This window comes from Sminthopsis crassicaudata, chromosome 3 (genome assembly GCF_048593235.1).
Source record: "Sminthopsis crassicaudata isolate SCR6 chromosome 3, ASM4859323v1, whole genome shotgun sequence".
Lineage (NCBI taxonomy): Eukaryota > Metazoa > Chordata > Mammalia > Dasyuromorphia > Dasyuridae > Sminthopsis > Sminthopsis crassicaudata.
In genome coordinates, this window is record NC_133619.1 from 348434873 (window position 1) to 348454072 (window position 19200).

The window sequence follows — 19200 nt, forward strand, 5'->3', positions numbered from 1 at the left end:
ATCTGAAACTTTAATATTTTAAATAGTAACTAAAAGAACGTCAATGACTTAAATCTACTTTCTTATTTATACAGAATCTTTATGAAGGTCAGATGGTTAACTAGTCAGTCTGCAAGCATTTATTAAAAGATTGCTATGTCAATATTTTCCCTTTTGTTGTTTGCTTGTTTTTTTACTTTCTCATGTATTTTTTTCCCTTTTGGTCTGTTTTTATTTTTTTGCTCAGCATGACAATATGGAAATATGTTTAGAAGAATTGCATATGATTAACCTATATCAAATTGCTTACTATCTTGGGGAGAGAGAAAGGGAGGAGAAAAGGGAGAAAAATCTGGAACAAAAGGTTTTTTTGAAGATGAATTGAAAACTATCTTTGCGTGTATTTGGAAAAAATAAATAAAAAAACAAAGAAGCTTGCTATGTTTAGGCATTATGCTAAATACTTAGAATACAGAGAAAGGCAAAAACAGTTCCTGTCCTCAGTTGATGAAAGGTAATTTCAGAGGGGAAGACAGTAGCAGCTGGGAAAGGGAAGGGATGTTGGGAAAAAGTCTATTACCAAGGACATCTTTGATTACAGTAATAGTATAGAAGTAGTAGCAGCAGCAGCAGCCATAATGTACAAAACACTAATTCTGTAGATAAGAGGATCTGAGTTCAAATATGACTTCAGACACTTACTAGCTGTGTTATCTTTGGTAAATCACTTAAACTATGTTTGCTTTAATCTGCTAGAGAAAGAATGGCAAACTATTCCAGTCTCTTTGCCAAGAAAATCCTACAGGCAGCATGGGGCATGAGATCATGAAAAATTAGACATGACTGATCAACAGAAGAAGAAACAGACAGTATATAAAATCATGGAAAGCAAAAACATTTTTCTAATAAAAAATAAGTCAAAAACAATAGGGGTTCCTAAATTGGCCTATAGAGGCAGTCATGTTGGAAGGAAGAAGAGACTCCGGTGTGATTGGACCAACGCTTTCCTAGATTATAGCTTTCTCTGATAAAAGTCTTGTGTATTTAGTTGTTATAAATTGGATTATAATAAGATCAGTGACACCAGACTATATGCTCATTATTGTATAAAATTTCTAATAGTTAACGAAAGAGAAGGCAACCTATTAAATGCTCCAGCTGATTGGTTGGGGTGGGTAAATCCACAGCAGACAGCTAGGATGTATAGCAGGTAGAGCACTAAGCTTAAAATCAGGAAGACTTCTAGAATTAAAATCTACCCTTCTGAAAGCCATTTGATCCTGTTTGCCTCAGTTTCCTTATCTGTCAAATGGACTAAGAAAGGAAATGACAGAAACTCCTGTATCCTTGCTAAGAAAACCCAAAATGGATCATGAAGAGTTGGACATACCTGAAATGTCGTAACAGTTTCACTGCCAAAATTTCCATGGAATTTAAAGAAGGCAGCAATAACCCAGGCACAATATCAATATCAAATAACAGCTGATGGGTATCTATGTGAATCGGGAGAATGGGCTAAATGGTCAATCTTAAAACTTGCATGTTCAAGAAAGATGAGTAGAGGGGCAGCTAGATGGTACAGTGGATAGATCACCCACCCTGGAGTTTGGAAGGCCTGAGTTCAAATCTAACCTCAGATATTTAACACTTACTAGCTCTGCAATCCTGAGCAAGTTGTTTAACTCCAATTGTCTTAAAAAAAAAAAAAAAGGAGGGGGAGGAATCTGAAACTCTATGTTATTATTAGCTCCTTGATGTTATTAGGGGATGGGGTTGGCTCCTGTTAGCCAAGCTGCTAAATTAGATGGTCTTGTTCATGAATCTTTGCATATAACCATGGAAGTCGCTCAATTTCTTTGGGTCTCATTTTCTCACTTGTAAAATGGTGGATTTGAAATAGATAATCTCTGTTGACCTCTAACTACAACTTTATGATACCATGTTCAGAGTAGCAGTGGGGGATTGGGGTGAAGAATGATCAATCCATATTTATATTTAAAAGGAAGAGCAAATACTGAACAGACTGTTCATACACCTTTGGGACAGTTTGAGCATGGATTCATGCCATTTACATTTTATAAAGCTTCCAGAGTTGTTGTTAACACTTTAGGAAATCAAAGTTTTGGGGATTTGCTGAAGTAGGGGCTGTGGGATGACATTTTTATTTCCTCCTGAGACTCTTGACAGAATTTTATCTTGGATTAAAAAATCTTCTCCACCTATAGTAGAACTTCTCTGTATATTGGAAAAATTAAAATTCATGTAGAAAGAACCAGAGTCTGGGATCATGATAGAAAGGGAATGATGTGAATGAGGGTATGCTGGATGAGAAGGTACATTGGATCACAAAGGAATGCCAATAATTTTTGAGATTTGTGGGTTAGTACTGCTACTTTATATCATACTTTTCACCCCTATTGATTTTGTGTGACAACTGAAAATTTTATTTCACTCAAAGGCTTTTTTTAGATTCTTGATGCTAGGAAGGTTTCCAGGAGATTGAAAAGATAATTCACCATGGTTCTGGGACCCACAAAAGAAAGAATTTTATTCTAGAAATGAATACCTCTGACCTGCTCAATGCTTTCTTATCCAAAGCTGGGCCTTCTTAAAATGTTCTTTGGTTCATATTTGTTTTATTTTATTTTTACAACATCTATGTGCTGACACACACCCTGGAGTTATCACTTTTATGTGATGTCTCTAATTTATATTCCTCATCCTTTAAGGCTTATGTCTCCACTAAGTATCATTGAGAATTATACCTTTTCCTGACCTTCACTGGGGAGTTGAAAGTTTTTGAATAAGGAAATAATGGTATTTTTAGGAAGATTAACCTGGGAATGGTGTGCAGAATGGAGAGGCAAAGGAAGTGGAGGCAGTCATTACAAATAACTATTCAGTTTGATGCCAAATTCACTGAAACCAGATATTGGTGTGTAAAACACTGACATACAAAATCAAACTATTGTCTAACTGTATTTTTCACTTCTCACCCTTTGTTAATAACATATCAACCACTCTGAGATATCATTACACACCTGTCAGATTGGCTAAGATGACAGGAACAAATAACAATGAATGTTGGAGGGGCTGTGGGAAAACTGGGACACTGATGCATTGTTGGTGGAGTTGTGAAAGAATCCAACCATTCTGGAGAGCAATCTGGAATTATGCCCCAAAAGTTATCAAACTGTACATACCCTTTGACCCAGCCATACTACTACTGGGCTTATATCCCAAGGAAATACTAAAGAAGGGAAAGGGACCTGTATGTGCCAAAATGTTTGTGGCAGCCCTTTTCATAGTGGCTAGAAGCTGGAAGATGAATGGATGTCCATCAATTGGAGAATGGTTGGGTAAATTATGGTATATGAATGTTATGGAATATTATTGTTCTGTAAGAAATGACCAACAGGAGAAATACAGAGAGGCTTGGAGAAACTTACATCAACTGATGCTGAGTGAAACGAGCAGAATCAGAAGATCATTATACACTTCAACAATGATACTGTATGAAGATGTATTCTGATGGAAGTGGTTATCTTCAACATAGAGAAGAGCTAATCCAATTCCAATTGATTAATGATGGATAGAATTAGCTACACCCAGAGAAGGAACACTGGGAAATGAGTGTAAACTGTTATTTTTACCTTCTGAATCCAATTCTTCCTGTGCAACAAGAAATTCGGTTCTACACACATATATTGTATCTAGAATATATTGTAATACATTTAACAAGTATAAGACTGACTGCCATCTGGGGGAGGGGGTTGGGGGAGGAAGGGAAAAAATCTGAACAGAAGTAAGTGCAAGGGATAATGTTATAAAAAAATTACCCATGCATATGTACTGTCAAAAAAAAAAAGTTATAATTATAAAATAAAATAAAAATTAAATTAAAAAAAATAACATATTAACCATACTTTAGTCTTACTAATCATTGATCTCAAACAGGAGTCATTAACTATGGAAGCATATTAAATCCTTTTTAGTTCAAATGAGAAATATTAAGAAATATATATTTTCCAGCTTAAAATCTTTTCTGAGGTGGTCTGTTTAGGAAAGTGCAAAGGATATTAAAAATAAAAAAATGAAGACCTGGAGTGAGGATTGGGAAATGGATGGTCTGTTAAGCAAACTTAGGAGAAAAAAGGGCTTTTTATCTTTTCTCTACAGAATTTTGCCTCCTTGTTCCTTGAAGGAATTGGTGCAGCTGAGTGTCCTTTATCTGTCCATCCAATCACCTTGTTCTTTTGTCCCTGTTATAACCAGGTCATCTCGGTTTACAAGATAATTATTAACAAGTGGAATGCCAGGACATTTGGCCAAATTGATTTTTCTCCTGGATGGACATGATGCATCTGAAATAAATAATAGGAGCAGAGCCCATGACCAGGGTGCAATTTAGAATACTTGCAGTCAAGAGAAATAAACATGGAAGAATCATGCCAGTAAGAGTAAGCAGATACTAAGGCATCCTAGAAATGAATTGGTTCAACCCACAGGAAGAAGTATTCAAAACATAAGTCAAACGGGGGACTTGTCAGAATATGAGAGGGGTTCAGGAAGCTAAGGAAAGATAAAACTGACTTTTATGGCAGATTTATGTTTGTTAGCCATGTTACTAACATACTCTTGACATTGAAATTCAGATATTGAGGAAAATTTATTAAAGAAGAATCTTAAGGAAGCGTGTTAAAATCTCTGGCCAGAAGTGGGAGGGCTGAGCACAGACTCGAGAGAAACCTTATACTGGGTGCAGCCCCTCCCATTAGATTAATGGATCAGTCCATTCCCTTCAGGTTATAATCTTTCAGTTACAAAGTCTATAAATTTCCCCCTAAATTTATATAAGTGTGTCCTGCCTCTTTCATCAAATATCCTGTGTTCAAAAATGGTGAAAAACTCTATGGGGTGTGTTATTTAGTATTCAATTAGTCTATTAAGTAGGGACAATAGTGATTTGGTCAAGTCAGGTCATTGGCCCCCAACTAGTTTGAGCTGGATAGGTTATTATGTTGAGGTTGGGGTTTTCTCAAAACCGCAAGACTTCTGATTGGCTGAATCCACCTGTGCCTTCCTAGGTCCCTAACTCCTTGTTTGCTTTAGGTTTCTGAGATATTGAAACTTAATTGTTTTGTGGAATCTAAACCTTTCTTAATTTCTCACTTTCTGAAAACCAATTGTTCAATGGTACCTACTATCCTACTCTACCTTGAAGCTTGCAACACTCTGGAAACCCAACTTTTCAGTATTTCTCACTGCAGAATTTCTTTTTAAATAGAAAGTGCTGTCAGGTGTAGTCAGTAGAAGCTGGTCCTAAAGTCAAGAGAATGAGTTCGAATTCAGCCTTAGACCCTGGATAGTTAAGTCACTTAATAGCTGTTTGCTTCCATTTCCCCAATTGAAAAATAGGGATAATTATATCACTTATTTCCTAGGGTTGTTGTGTGAAACAAATGAAATTATATTTGTAAAGAACTTAGCACAGTGCCTGGCACATTGTATGGTGCTACATAAATAATGATGATGGGACCTGTATAGTTCCTAACTTTTGTCCTAGTTCTGGTTCTTGTCATGTTTGGGCATCCTGAAAAAGAAGTCATTCTGAGGCTGTTGTGCCACAGTCTTCTTGAGCTGTTCTGCCTCAGTTTCCCTGCACTAGTTTCCCTCATTGTCCTGACCGAGTTTCCATGAATTGTTCTATCTCAGTTTCCTTAACTGTTCTGCCTCAGTCCCCTAAGTCATAAAACCCCCCTAGTTCATTAAGACTGAGGACCATTTGCTCTAAAGTTATAAATTGTCAATGGGAGATGAGGAGCAGATCAGACTTCCTGACTCCTAGCTCCTTCTGCCCCCAAGAATTTATGACACTGCCCCTCTAAGATATTCCAAAAGATAAGACTATCAAGGATACTTCACTGACATCTTGACTTCTGTTATTTAAACATCCTGACTCTGGCTTTTAGTAAAAGTTTATAACTTCCCCCAATCCTGATTTTCCCGCTTTTTCCTCTCCTTTGTCTGAAGAGCTATAAAAGTGTTCATGGTTCCCCCATTCATTACTGGATACTTTGAGACGAGAGTCCTGTCCAGTCAATTAAACTCTCCAATTAATAAAATATTAAAGAAAACTCTCTAATCTCTATCTTGCCTCAGTTTCTCCGGCATTACAAGGCAAATTTCCAGTTTGTTGTGGCATGATAAATGAGATAAGAGTAAAATAGAGAGTAAATGAGATAAGAGTAAAATAGAGAGAATTCATAGAAACATAGGAACAATGATTTAATGAATTTAGTCTCAGTGTAAAAAGTACAAGAGGTGTGCATAGTCACACTCCTTTTTTGCCCTGTTTAATATGACATATCTATGTTAAGAACCATCTCTGACAACTCTAATTTACAGTCCAGTCATCTATCCTCCATTACTCAGAAGCTGTCAAAAGATACCCTGTTTTCCAGAGCTAAGGAACAACCAGTGAGCTGTGTTCTAGGCTTGACATAACAACAATCCTTTGCAAGAACTTTTTGCATCAACTCAGCCATAGCAAAATCCCAGAATTATTTCATGTCAGCATCAAGGGTCCTGAGTTTGGACAAGCATCTTTAGTACTTATATTCTGGTCATGAAGTCCTGCTATGACTCAAACTTGTATCCCTGTTGCTATTACTCCTCATTGTCAGGGCTACAACTCACTGAGTGAGTCTTTAGTATAAGTATTGAAATTTGTTCACACTAAAGTGGATCTTCTAGGAGGAGCCCCTACCACATATGTATCTAGCTTCCCTACTCTAATGGAATAAAGTAAGCTTTTTGTTTATAACCACTGTTAAATGTTTGTTTGTTTGTTTTTAGAGTTAATTGTAGTTTTGATAACATATGTGAGCTCTCTGCTTTTTTTTTTTTTTTTTTTAAGAGTTAACAGCAGTTACAGAGCTTTGGTTAGAGTTGACACTGTTAATAATGCAGATTAAACTTAGAAGTGTATTATATATTTCTGCAGATTTTTAGTAAAGCAACTTTTACTTGATACAGTTTGCCCACCATTGATGTGGGGAAGGAAGAGAATGAGATAGGAGATTGAGGAATGGAGTTAGCATATGATTCAAGGACACATGCAGGTCAGGGACAGAAGAATTACAGCTGGAGAAGGATCCTGCCAGGGCAGCCACATTCAGGCCAACCTAGAGATAGAAGGCATGAGGTCAGATTCATGTGAGATGTGAGAGCACTGAAGACATGTGGGGCTGGGACAAATACTAGCATGGAAAGAAGACTCTCAGGATTAGACATGCCAGCAGTTGGAGGTATCAAAGTTCTCTTTGCTGAGGTTTAAAGTCAAGCTTTGATTTGCCAGTGAGGATTTCTCCAGTCAGTTCTGCTTTCAATTGGAGGGTTTTTGGTTTCTGTTGTTTTGTTGGGAGGGTGGGAGACATTGAGGGGCAGAAACAGAGTGAGCATAGTATTGTACAATAAAGTTAACATAAGTGGGGTTTTTTCATTTTTATTTAATTTATATATTATATTTTAGTATTTTATTTTCTAATCATATGTAAAATTCCAAATATATGTAAAATAATTTTTAACATTTGTTTTTTAAAGTTTTGAATTCTACATTCTTTCGTTTCTTTCTTTCTCTCCTTTTAGAAGGCAAGCAATTTGATAGAGATTATACATGTGCAGCCATGCAAAACATATTTCCATATTTGTCATGATGTAAAAGAAAACACAGACAAAAAAAAAAAAAACCTAACTCAAGATAAATAAAAGAAAGTTAAAAACAACAACATGCTATGATCTGCATTTAGACTCCATCAGTTCTTTCTCCAGAGATACATAGCATTTTTCGTCATAAATCCTTCAGAATTGTCTTGGATCCTTGTATTATTGAGAATACTTAAGTTATTTATAGTTGATCATTTTATAATATTGATGGTACTATATATACTGTTCTCCTGGTTCTGCTCAGTTCACTTGCATCAGCTCCTATAGATCTTCCCAGGTTTTTCTGAAAACATCTTGCTCTTTATTTCTTTTTAGCATAATAGTATTCCATCAAAATTGTATACTATAACTTGTTTGTTTCCAATTGGAGTTAGGTGACTTGCCCAGAGTCACACAGCTAGTAAGTGTTAAGTGTAAGTGTCTGAGGTCGGTCCTCCCGACTGCAAGGCTGGTGTTTTATTCATTGCACCATCTAGCTGCCCCTGCAACTTGTTCAGACATTTCTCAATTTATAAGTATTCCCTTCATTTCCAATTCTTTGCCACCGCCTCCTTTAAATACAGTCCTGGTCAGCCCTCTGTAGTGGCTAGAAACTGGAAACTGAGTGGCTGCCCATCAATTGGAGAATGGCTGAATAAATTGTGGTATATAAATGTTATGGAATATTATTGTTCTGTAAGAAATGACCAACAGGATGATTTCAGAAAGGCCTGGAGAGACTTACATGAACTGATGCTGAGTGAAATGAGCAGGACCAGAAGATCATTATATACTTCAACAAATCAATACTATATGATGATCAATTCTGATGGACGTGGCTCCCTTCAACAATGAGATGAACCAAATCAGTTCCAATAGAGCAGTAATGAATTGAACCAGCTACACCCAGCAAAAGAACTCTGGAAAATGAGTATGAATCACTACATAGAATTCCCAATCCCTCTATTTTTGTCCTCCTGCATCATTGATTTCCTTCACAGATTAATTGTACACTATTTCAAAGTCTGATTCTTTTTGTGCAGCAAAATAACTGTATGGACAAGTATACATTTTATTTAACACACACTTTAACATATTTAACATGTATTGGTCTACCTGCCATCTGGGGGAGGGGGAAGGGAAGGAGGGGAAAAATTGGAACAAAAGGTTTTGCAATTATCAATGCTGAAAAATACCCATGCATCTATCTTGTAAATAAAAAGCTACAATAAAAAAAGGAAAAAAGCAAACAAACAAAAAAGTAGTGCTATTACTATTACTAAATCAAAGATAAACTTGGTTTTATGGCTCTTTGGGCATAATTCCAATTTGGTCTCCAGAATGGCTGGCTCAGTTCACAATTCCATTAAAAATGTTCATGTTCCAATTTTCCCATATTCTCTTCAACATTTATCATTTTCCTTTTCTATTACATTAACTAATCTTATAGACATGACATGGTAACTTAGAGTTGTTTTAATCTACACTTCTCTAGTCATCAATATTAACTTAGAACATTTTTTCATATGACTTGATAGTTTTGATTTCTTCTTCTGAAAACTCTCTTTGTATCCTTGGATCATTTGTCAACTGGGGAATTACTTGTATTCTACATTCTCTGTATATTTGAGAAATAAGTTGTTTTTCAAAGAAGTTTGCTATGATAATTTTTCACAGTTATGATTATTAAGTATATATTTATATGTGTAAGTATATGTATTATATTATATATATTATATAAGTATATATATTATAGTATATATATTATGATTGCAATAATGTAAATGATGGAACACTCAGTAAATAAAAATGTCTTAAACAACTATGGCATGCTAGGTATTATACTAAATGCTGAATAACAACAACAACAACAAAAACTGAAACTAAATGCCACAAAATTATAATGATCAAGGTTGTGCCACAAGAAAAGAGATGAGGAACAAGTAGTGTGGAACACTGCATATAATGTCAGTTTTTTTTTTTTTTTTTAAATAAATTGGCTGGTTTTTTGGAACTTCTTTCTTCTTCTTTTAAAAATATTCTTTATTACAAGGAATAGCTTTCTAAGAAAGGATAGGAGAGAATACAATAGAAAGACAAATGATATAAAAACAAAGGATCATAATGAAATATATATTAAAATGTTTTTAAAAACCCAACATTCTTTTTAGAAACTGTTAAAAATTGTTACTGGTGGTACTAATGTATATATTATACCTGTAGAAGTGAGACTAAGTTATGTATTATCAGCATTATTACTAATCACTACTATGACTTCTATTTATGGTATATTGAAACTTCAAGTTCAGCCTCTATTGTAATGCCAGAGAAACTGAGGCAAGATAGAGATTAGAGAGTTTTTAATATTTTATTTGAAAGGGAGAGATTTACTGGGACCAAATGGATACATGGTTTGGTCCCAGGGCTGAATGAGACTACAGTCTCCAAGAATCCAGCTCCAATGGGAGTTCTCAATGACTTATGTATATGTGGCTCAGCTACAGGGGTAGACAGAGGCAGGGGCGAAGTCAGAGCACTGAGAGTGGAAATGGGACTATCAGTTGGGTTCTGACAGGGTTGGAGGAGGCATTGGACATTCTGGGATGGGGAGAGGCATTCTGTTAAGTAGGGAAGGGCTGGAGTCATGATACCTTTCTCCTTTTCTGAACCATTATGATTAGGAGGGTGGGGCGGTGTTGCAGTATTGGGCAGAACAATTAGGAACTGAGGTAGAACAATTCAGGGAAACCGAGGCAGGGAATAAAAGGGAACTGTGCACAACACTAGAAACTTTTGTAATTAATTATGTTCAATTGTAATTCTCCTTGCTTGCATGTTGAGTTGATAGTTAATCTTTGAACTGTTGTTACTTGTGGTCACATTAATCTTCATGTCAGAAGTTCAATAAGTTTTTCTTTTTCTTTTTTTCATCATAACTTCCTTAAAAAGATTTTGTTCTTCTCTGTTCTTTGACCTTATCAGGCTAACTTTAAGATAATAGTAACTTCTGTCTGCTTCTTGACTCTCCTCTCCCCAAGATAACAGAAAATTCTGTCAAGGTTATGCTCAGGATATTAATACCCAAGCTGAGTAGATGTCATATATTCTGTTACTTTTTATTTGAGATCTCCATGTCTGTAATAAAATTCTTCAATTACTCCCATTATAATAAGCATCAAGTTTTGTTTTCAATGTTTCTTGGTGTGCAAGTAATGTTTACTATATAACTACAGTATACGACTGAGAACATTTAGGGCAAAATTTTGGGGAATGGGCAGGAGTTCCTAATCACCTTTCTAACTCTTGGAATTAATAACGTGAACAAAGGACAGTGGGACAGAACACAAATTCCTTGCTTATTCAAAACTAGAAGGGATCTTAGAAAGCACACAATTCAGCCCCTTACAGGCAGATTTCTTATGAAACACTAGGTGGTGCTCCAAACTAAAGCTACCATACCAAGTCTCTAATCAAGCGGTTAGGTGAATGCCGGGATCTCTGTGCATCTACCAGGAAGCATTTTCTATTTTCTAGGGTCTTCCCAGGCTTCTCTTGGCTTGATTTAGGGCTTAAAATGTCATGAAACTTATCACGTAATATCCACACATTTAGAAAAATCTTCCAATAAGATTTATGTCTCTTTCCCAACTTTGCAACGTAAAAGAATACTCAGGTTAGAGTACTGAATATAATTGTAATTAAATGGTGGAACATAAAAAATTCCAGCCACTCTTAACTTTCTGGTTCTCTTCTTCCTACTTCCTTTTCTGGGTATTCTCAGTATCCCTGACTGACCTTTTGGTGAGCATGTTTCTGCATTCCACTACCAAAGTCAACTAAAGAAAGGGGAAGAATTGTCTTATTAACATTCTCTCCAGCTCCCAGAGGCTTGGCAATAAAGAAATCAAGAGAGAACTTATCTTAAGACTTTTCCCAAGGGCAAGAGCTGCTGTCTTCTCTCCCCTCCTCCGTCCCATTTATGCTCAGCACATTCCTCTGTGTTCTCTAATTCTGACCAGGCCAGTATTTGTGTATTTGTGGTGTCTCCAGAATCCAGGAACCCGTAGCCTTCTCAGTAGTTTAGGTACTGCCAGATACCCAAGTTGGGGGATTGGGCTCTCAATTCCTAATTCAGAGCAGGGAATGTCCAAATATCAGAAACATGGGTATCTCTAGAGTGTAATTGTCATAAAATAGTCCATGCTCTTTGTTTTAAATACAACAAACACATTTTGCCAATTCAGTTTCCATGAATAGTCCCCAGAACTTTGCTTGTAGTTCTTTATACTTACTGTACTTCTCTGATAGATACTAAAGGATCTAGGAACTTAATAGCAGGGACTAAGTTGTTTCAAATATAATTTAGATACAGACAAAGAACAACTCAGCAAAATGAAGGGTGATGGAATATGGAGGTATAGCTATGATGAGGTTCCGTGCAGGGCAGAGAATTGTGGGAAGCCCCTTCTGGTCAGCGCAGGTCCTTCATAAAAGAATTTATGAAACCAAAAAGTTAAACTGGCAAAAGAAGTTTATCAGCACTGGGAAGTCAACTTTTTTCTAGGAGGCTGACTCCTTAGTGTCAAGGTCCCGACAGAGAAGTAAAGATCTAGCAGAGGAGTCCTGGCAGAGAGAGATAAAGTTCTTAGCAGGGAAATCTAGCAGAAAAATTCCCTAGGAGAGAAATCCCCTAGCAGAAAAATTTTCTAGCAGAGAAATTCCAACAGAGAGGTAAAGAGGTATGTGGTTCTCTTAGGGAAATAGGTGAGAGAGATAAAGAGGGGCTGGCACTGAGAAGAGAATGCCTTCTCAGTGGGGCAGAGTGTCCTGGGAGGTAGCCAGGTCCCTTGGCCTGGCATGATTCCTGCTTTTGGCCCTCTTCAAGGAATTTTGTGAACCTGTGTCAACCGGAAGGAGATTCTCACACCTCAACTCTCTGCACTGCCACTAGAACAACATCAATACCATCAGTATTTCTTCTTACTTGATTAGCTTGAACAGTATAATTCAGATCCTGTCCTTATCCTGTCCTTCCCTATGACCCATGAAGCTACCAAGGACCTAGGGTCTTTTTGTTGGGATGTTAATTCATGCCATCAAGGGGATTCCAGGACTTCTTGTTGTTGAAGCATATAGATGTTGCAATAGATAGAGTACTGGGTCTAGAATCAGAAAGACTTATCTTTGTGAGTCCAAATCTGACCTCAGACACTTCCTAGCTCTGTGATCTTGACCAAAAAAAAAAAAAAAAAAAAATCACTATTTGACTCAGTTTCCTTATCTGTAAAATGGCAAACCACTTTAGTAGCTTTGTCAAGAAAATCCCAAGTGGGGGTCATAAAGATTCAGACAAGATTGAAAACAACTGAACAACTTAACAGCATTCCTCATCATACCAATTAGCCACCTCTTGAAGCTGCTTGAAATATACTTCCATTACAATATACAGCATAAATGGTCATCTAACTTCTACTTGAATACCTTTTATAGAGCTTAAATCTGTCTCTTTGGGACTTCCACTTATTGGTTCTAGCTTTCATCTGTGAGATCATGTAAAACAGTCCCAATCATTACTTTCAACTTATGGTCTGGCCATTTTCCTCTGGACAAGTTCCAGATTTTCAATATCCTACCTAAAATGTGGTCCCCAAACTGAACACAATGTTCTTGGTATGGTCTGAGTAGAGCAGAGGCCATTTGGGACTGTAACCTTTGTTTTGGAAACTCTGTTTCTATTAATACAAAATAAGATTTGGTTAACTCTGTTGGCAGTCAGCCAAACCGTGAAGGTTTTTCACAGAAACTGTTTACTAATCAGATCTCCCTCATCCTGTATTTGTGCAATTAGTTTTTATTTAAATCCAAAGTAGGACTTTAGCTTTCATCCTATTATTAAGTTTCATCATTAAATATCATTTGATTCATCATTTTAACCTGCCAAGATTTTTTGGTTTTGTTTTGTTTCTAAATCCCAATTCTGTTATCTAATTTGCTTTTATCCTACACTTTTAGCTTTGTGTCCTCAGCAAATAAATAAGCATTTCATGTAAGCTATTATCTAAACTCATTGATTAAAAAAAAAAATTAAGCAGCACAGATTTAAGGACAGATCTCTGTGATTTTCCATGAGAAAATTTCCTCTAGGTCAGATATTCTTAAGTCTATGTGTGTTTCTGTTTCTGTTCTGCAGAAACTCTGAAGATCTTTCCCTTCCCTAATTGAGTCTTTTGTGAAGGCAAACTAGGTCATCTTTTACCTCAGTTCTTACCTAGGCTCAAATTACTGAGTGGGTGTTGCCTCAGACAAACTAGGATCCAGAAAAGACCTTAGCTTAAAAAAGGGCAAGATCTCCCAGTGGATCCTGAATCATCTGTAGTCATCCTGAACTGAAGTCCCGATGACTCAGGAAGAGGGAGTGGGGTTGATGACTGCACAGCTTTGCCTTACTTAAACCCAATTCACTTGCTAATCAAGACATCATCCTGCTGAAGTCATGGTTCTCTTCAAGAATGAAGTACAAACAACAATCTGTATCCTGGACTCCACTAACAATCTCATCTACCTCTTCTCAGAATAATTAGTTTAAATGCATGAAATAAAATATATAGGACTATGCAAGAAACTAATTATAATGAATTAAATTTATCAAAATATTTGAAAATAAACATTTTCATAGACCCCATATTAACCAATGTTGCTCTAGATAGACTTCAGCCCACTAGTTAATACTCTTTGCAACCAGTATTTAATCTGTTATAAATATGTCTTAATGCACAATCATTCCAATCATAATTCTTTGTTTTGTTCAATATTATAGCATAAAAAACATTGTCATTTCTTAAATGATCAGCAGGTATGTTATGTTTATAGCTTCCTTGACCTACTAGAGTGGTTATACTATCAAGAAAGGAAATGTGATTTATCTGGTATGACTTGTCCTTTAAAAAAAAATGCATCTCCCACTATGCCTTTTGTATTCATACTGCCATTATTCCTAGAGGGGAAAACTTAAATAAACTTGAACTTTGTTGGAGTTGCCCCTAGATCCCAGTGCTCATTTAGCACATTATAGGTGTCATGGAGGTGATGGATATTTTAGAACTGATCATATCTCAGGCTTACTGAAAGTAATTATGGGCAATAGATTGTCTAGTCTCTGTAATACTCAGTGGTATACTTAGAGAGGTAGAGAGATGAACAGCTATGATTGAAGAGTAACAACATCATGCCTGAAAGTTACAAAGATGCACAAAAAATTTATATAAACACAACTACAAAACACTCTTTACACCAGTAAAGGAAGATAAATAGGAGACAGAAATTTGTTTCTTAGACTTCACTGTGTAATAGCTGGAATCCCAAGATCAGAGACACCCTCACCTACTAAGGCATCTTAAAATCTGTATTCATGTAGACTAAGTTTTATATTGAGTATCTCCTGACCTTTTAAAAGAAAGGAGTCAGATATATACCCCCACACTGCAGATGAAACTTGGTTTTGACTCATGTGTCTGGTCTCCCTAAAAAGGGAGTACCTTTTGGAAAGGTACTCAATGTACAACATAGATTAGCTCTAGGACAGTCATTTTTTCTTCTGCCACAAAAAATTCTTAAAACACAAATGACATCTTTGCACATTTACAAATACTTTATTCATGATGTCACTCCTATTATCAATTCCTAGAAGACATTAAATAGTGGGCGGCTTACATGAAATGCAGTGTGGGACTATTGGACAGGATTTTTGTCTTTGCCTTCATCTGTGGGGAGTTTAAAGAATTCACCCAAGTGAATATCTTCTGGCAAACCAGGACTTGTCATCTTTTCCTCTGAAGTGTTTCAGTGCCTTTTGGGGAACCAACATCTAGCTCTAGGAGGAGCTTTTAATTTCTCCAGTTCAGGAGTTTGCTATCAAGACTAGAAACACTTCTCAAGATTGATATTGTCACTTATGTTCATGTTCTTAGGGGAAAAAATACAAAGCAAAAATAGCCACAAAGGGGATGGGGAAAGAATAACCATTTATATAGTACCTGCTACATGCCAGGCATTGTGCTAGTGCTTTACAAATATCTTATTTTATGAGAACTCACAAGAGATTTGTGGGCCTATCTTAAGTTCACTGAGACAAGATAATATACTTGCAGTCATGTACTTCAGCTGTCATATCTGTCAAAGGGTAGAAGAAGAAAAAAAACCCCTTCCCTATTTATGGGAAGTCCAACAGAGAGCAGTCTGAATCCCAAGACTTACATTTACAAGAAAGGAAGAAGAGACAAGAGTAGAAGTTATTTTAAAAATCTTTTGATCAGATGAGTCTTGCTGATTTGTAGCCATTTTTCTTCAATATTTTCTGTCATAGAGAGATGGTAAAAGTAACTACTAGAAACTTCTGGTTGCATGTATCCTTTATTAAATAGAGTCCAAAGCATAAATCTTGCTGGCAGTGGTCAGGCCACAGGCTCAGTACTTCATGTGGAATGTACTAGTTAGAATGCGTGTCTCTGGAAATCATCTCAGTGCATGCTCAAAATTTTTTTCTTTTTAAAAAAATTTAATTTTTAGATCTGCATCCTCTCTCAATTTGCTTCCTCTCTCACTCCTTAAATCCCATCAAGAAAGTAAGAAAAATAAAATCTCTTTTAGAAACATGTACAGTCAAGCAAAACAAATTCACATACTGGCTATATAAACAAAAAAAAGATATTGTATTCTTGAGTCAATCACTTCTCTATCAAGAAGTAGGTAGCATGTTTCATCTTGACTCCTCTGGAATTGTGACTGGTCATTGTATTGATCAGAGGAATGCTCAACTTTATTAAAAGGCCTTAGTCCAGGTTCTCCTGGAGAGGATCAGTATGTGTTTGAGCCTGTCTGCTTTTTCAAACAATTGATTATACTTCATTTTAGATTTCAGAAAGTTTTCATTTTAAGTCACAGATGAATCAAGTGATGTGCTTAAAGATTCTCAACTTCATTTTCTTTTCAGCAAAGAATAAGAAAAGTCAATTCTCTGCTCCTAGAGTTTGCAATTTCTTACTGAAATGTAATATTTTATTATTTTAATATGCCTATTACATTTATATGCCACAGTTTTTTTTAACTGTTCTCCCATTGATAGTGCCCACATTTCCTTCCAGTTATTTGCTACTATGGGGACTGTTTCTATGAATATTTTGGTATATTAAATAATTATTTCTGTCTGTAATCTTCTTGGGATATATGCTCAATAGTGAGATTAATGTGTGAAAGAATATAGACAGTTTGGTCACTTTACTTGCATAATAATTCAAAACTGAGCAATTTACTCACCAACAATGTATTGGTTATGTTTTGTGTTCCCACAGCCCTTCTAACATCTATTGTTTTCATTTTTTGTCATCTCTCCCAATTTGTAATGTGTAAACTACAACCACAGATCTCTTCTAATCTGCATCTCTCTCTACTATTAGTGTTTTCTCAGTATGGTGTTCTTTTCACTTTATCATATTGCCTTCCTCTTGAAATTGTTTGTCCTTCATTTTTTGAAGAGAGCCAGTGACATCAAAGAGTGATATCTTGACTTATGTGTGGATTAAAGTGAGGCAGAGTTGCACAGAGTAGCCTTACTCTTTCTTTTAAAGTGATCAAAGTTCAGTGGCAAGACAAAAGTCAAGATAACTGATAACGGCCCAGGATGCAGGGGATGAACTTAGCATCTTTAATGTCTGACCAAACTCTACTGCTGCTTCAGGGGCTTTCATGGTTGTTGGAATACATTGTTCTCACCTGCCCCTTCTGTTGAGGGAGGTCTTCAAATGACTACAGTAGAAATCCCCCTATTTCACTGACAGGTTGGAGGTCTATTGGTTACCCTCAACCTGGTTTATTTAGCCCATCTGCTGAGATAGTTTTAGCAGGTATGTCAGTTGCACATGATACAGCTTCTTGGAGCCACAGGTGACAATTGAGTGCTAGGTGGACACTAAAAGTAGGTGAACAGCCCTGAAAAAGGCTCAGCAAGTCCTTGAAATAATAGGATAAGAATGAAGCATAGGAAGGGATTTGTCAAAGTGTGTGGTGTGGAACAAATGTTTTATGACATTTTCCCTCATACTACTCCCAATCATTTCCCCAGGAAATGATGAAGAACTGTTTTTTTGGCCAAAGAAGAAGTAATTGACTACAAAATAAAATTCATTTTATTGTGAAAAAATGACCATTTGATCTTGAGGGAGTGTTGGGACCCTGGATATCTTAGAATCAGCAGGAGTCAGGATAAGCAAAAGTCTTTATTCTTGGTCTTTTGCAGTCGGGGTCTGGGGATTAGATCTAGCAATCTCCACACCTCCTTCCTCTCTCTCCACCACCAGGAGAATGCCTCAATTTCCTCCTCCTACTCTACCTACTGATATCACTTTTCTTTCTTTGTCCACACCCACCAATAGAGCCAGCAAAGAGTTGAGTAGGTTCATCCTCCAAACATGTTAATAGAAAATTGTCCAATTGGCAATTAGCCTCACATGCTTGGTTAATCAAGTGCATCTACTCAGTTGTAGCCCTTTACATCGGAGAGAGGTTAATTTCAGAGTTCTGACTTTCCTAAGATGTATTCATAAACTTATGCATATTGATACCCTGTGGGTGGTCTTAATTATTTACTTAATTAATCGTTCAATTAATTCACCAACCAGAATACTTTTATTGAGAGTTCACTCTATGGCCATTTCTGTGCTGATTACTACGGAAAATGAAAGAAAAAAAGATAATGTTTCTCTTCAAGGTTTATTTAACCTTGTTGGGGAGATAAGACACATAAAATAACTAGAGAATCTAAAAAGGCAGAATGCAAAGTTCGGACCTTCAGTACCCCTGGGATATGGGGGAGTAGTGACATTGTCAAGTTATACTTCCTGAAAGAAGTGAGAGTTTAATTGGGTCTTGAAGGAAGGACAAAGCAATTCTAACTATTATGAATATTCAAATCAATTATAAAGGACTTACTTATGAAGGAAAATTGCTATCTACTTCCAGAGAAAGAATTGATATATGGAATTATAAATTATATGATTCCCTACTCATACATATATAGTATATATATGTCTGTATATTTGTGTGTGTATGTGTTATTTGTTATGTGTGTGTGTGTGTGTGTGTGTGTGAGAGAGAGAGAGAGAGAGAGAGAGAGAGAGAGAGAGAGAGAGAGAGAGAGAGAGAGAGAGAGAGAGAAAGAGATATTGGCCTTCTCTAGTTCAGGGTTGGGAGATAGAAAGAGAGCTCAGAACTCAAAATGTAATAAAAATTGATATAAAAAGAAAAAAAATGAAGAAACCAAAATTTTTTTTTAAATTTGAAAAATTAGAAGAGAGAAGGGGAGAGAATTTTAGGCAGGGAAAATTATGGTGAGCAGAGGGAAAATGAGTTTGTTTTGTATATTGGAGGGAGGTAGTGATTAATCCTTCTAATAGGGAAATACAAAGCAAAGGTCCCATACACAAATTTTTTTCCCCAGATAGACAATTTAACAAATATTTA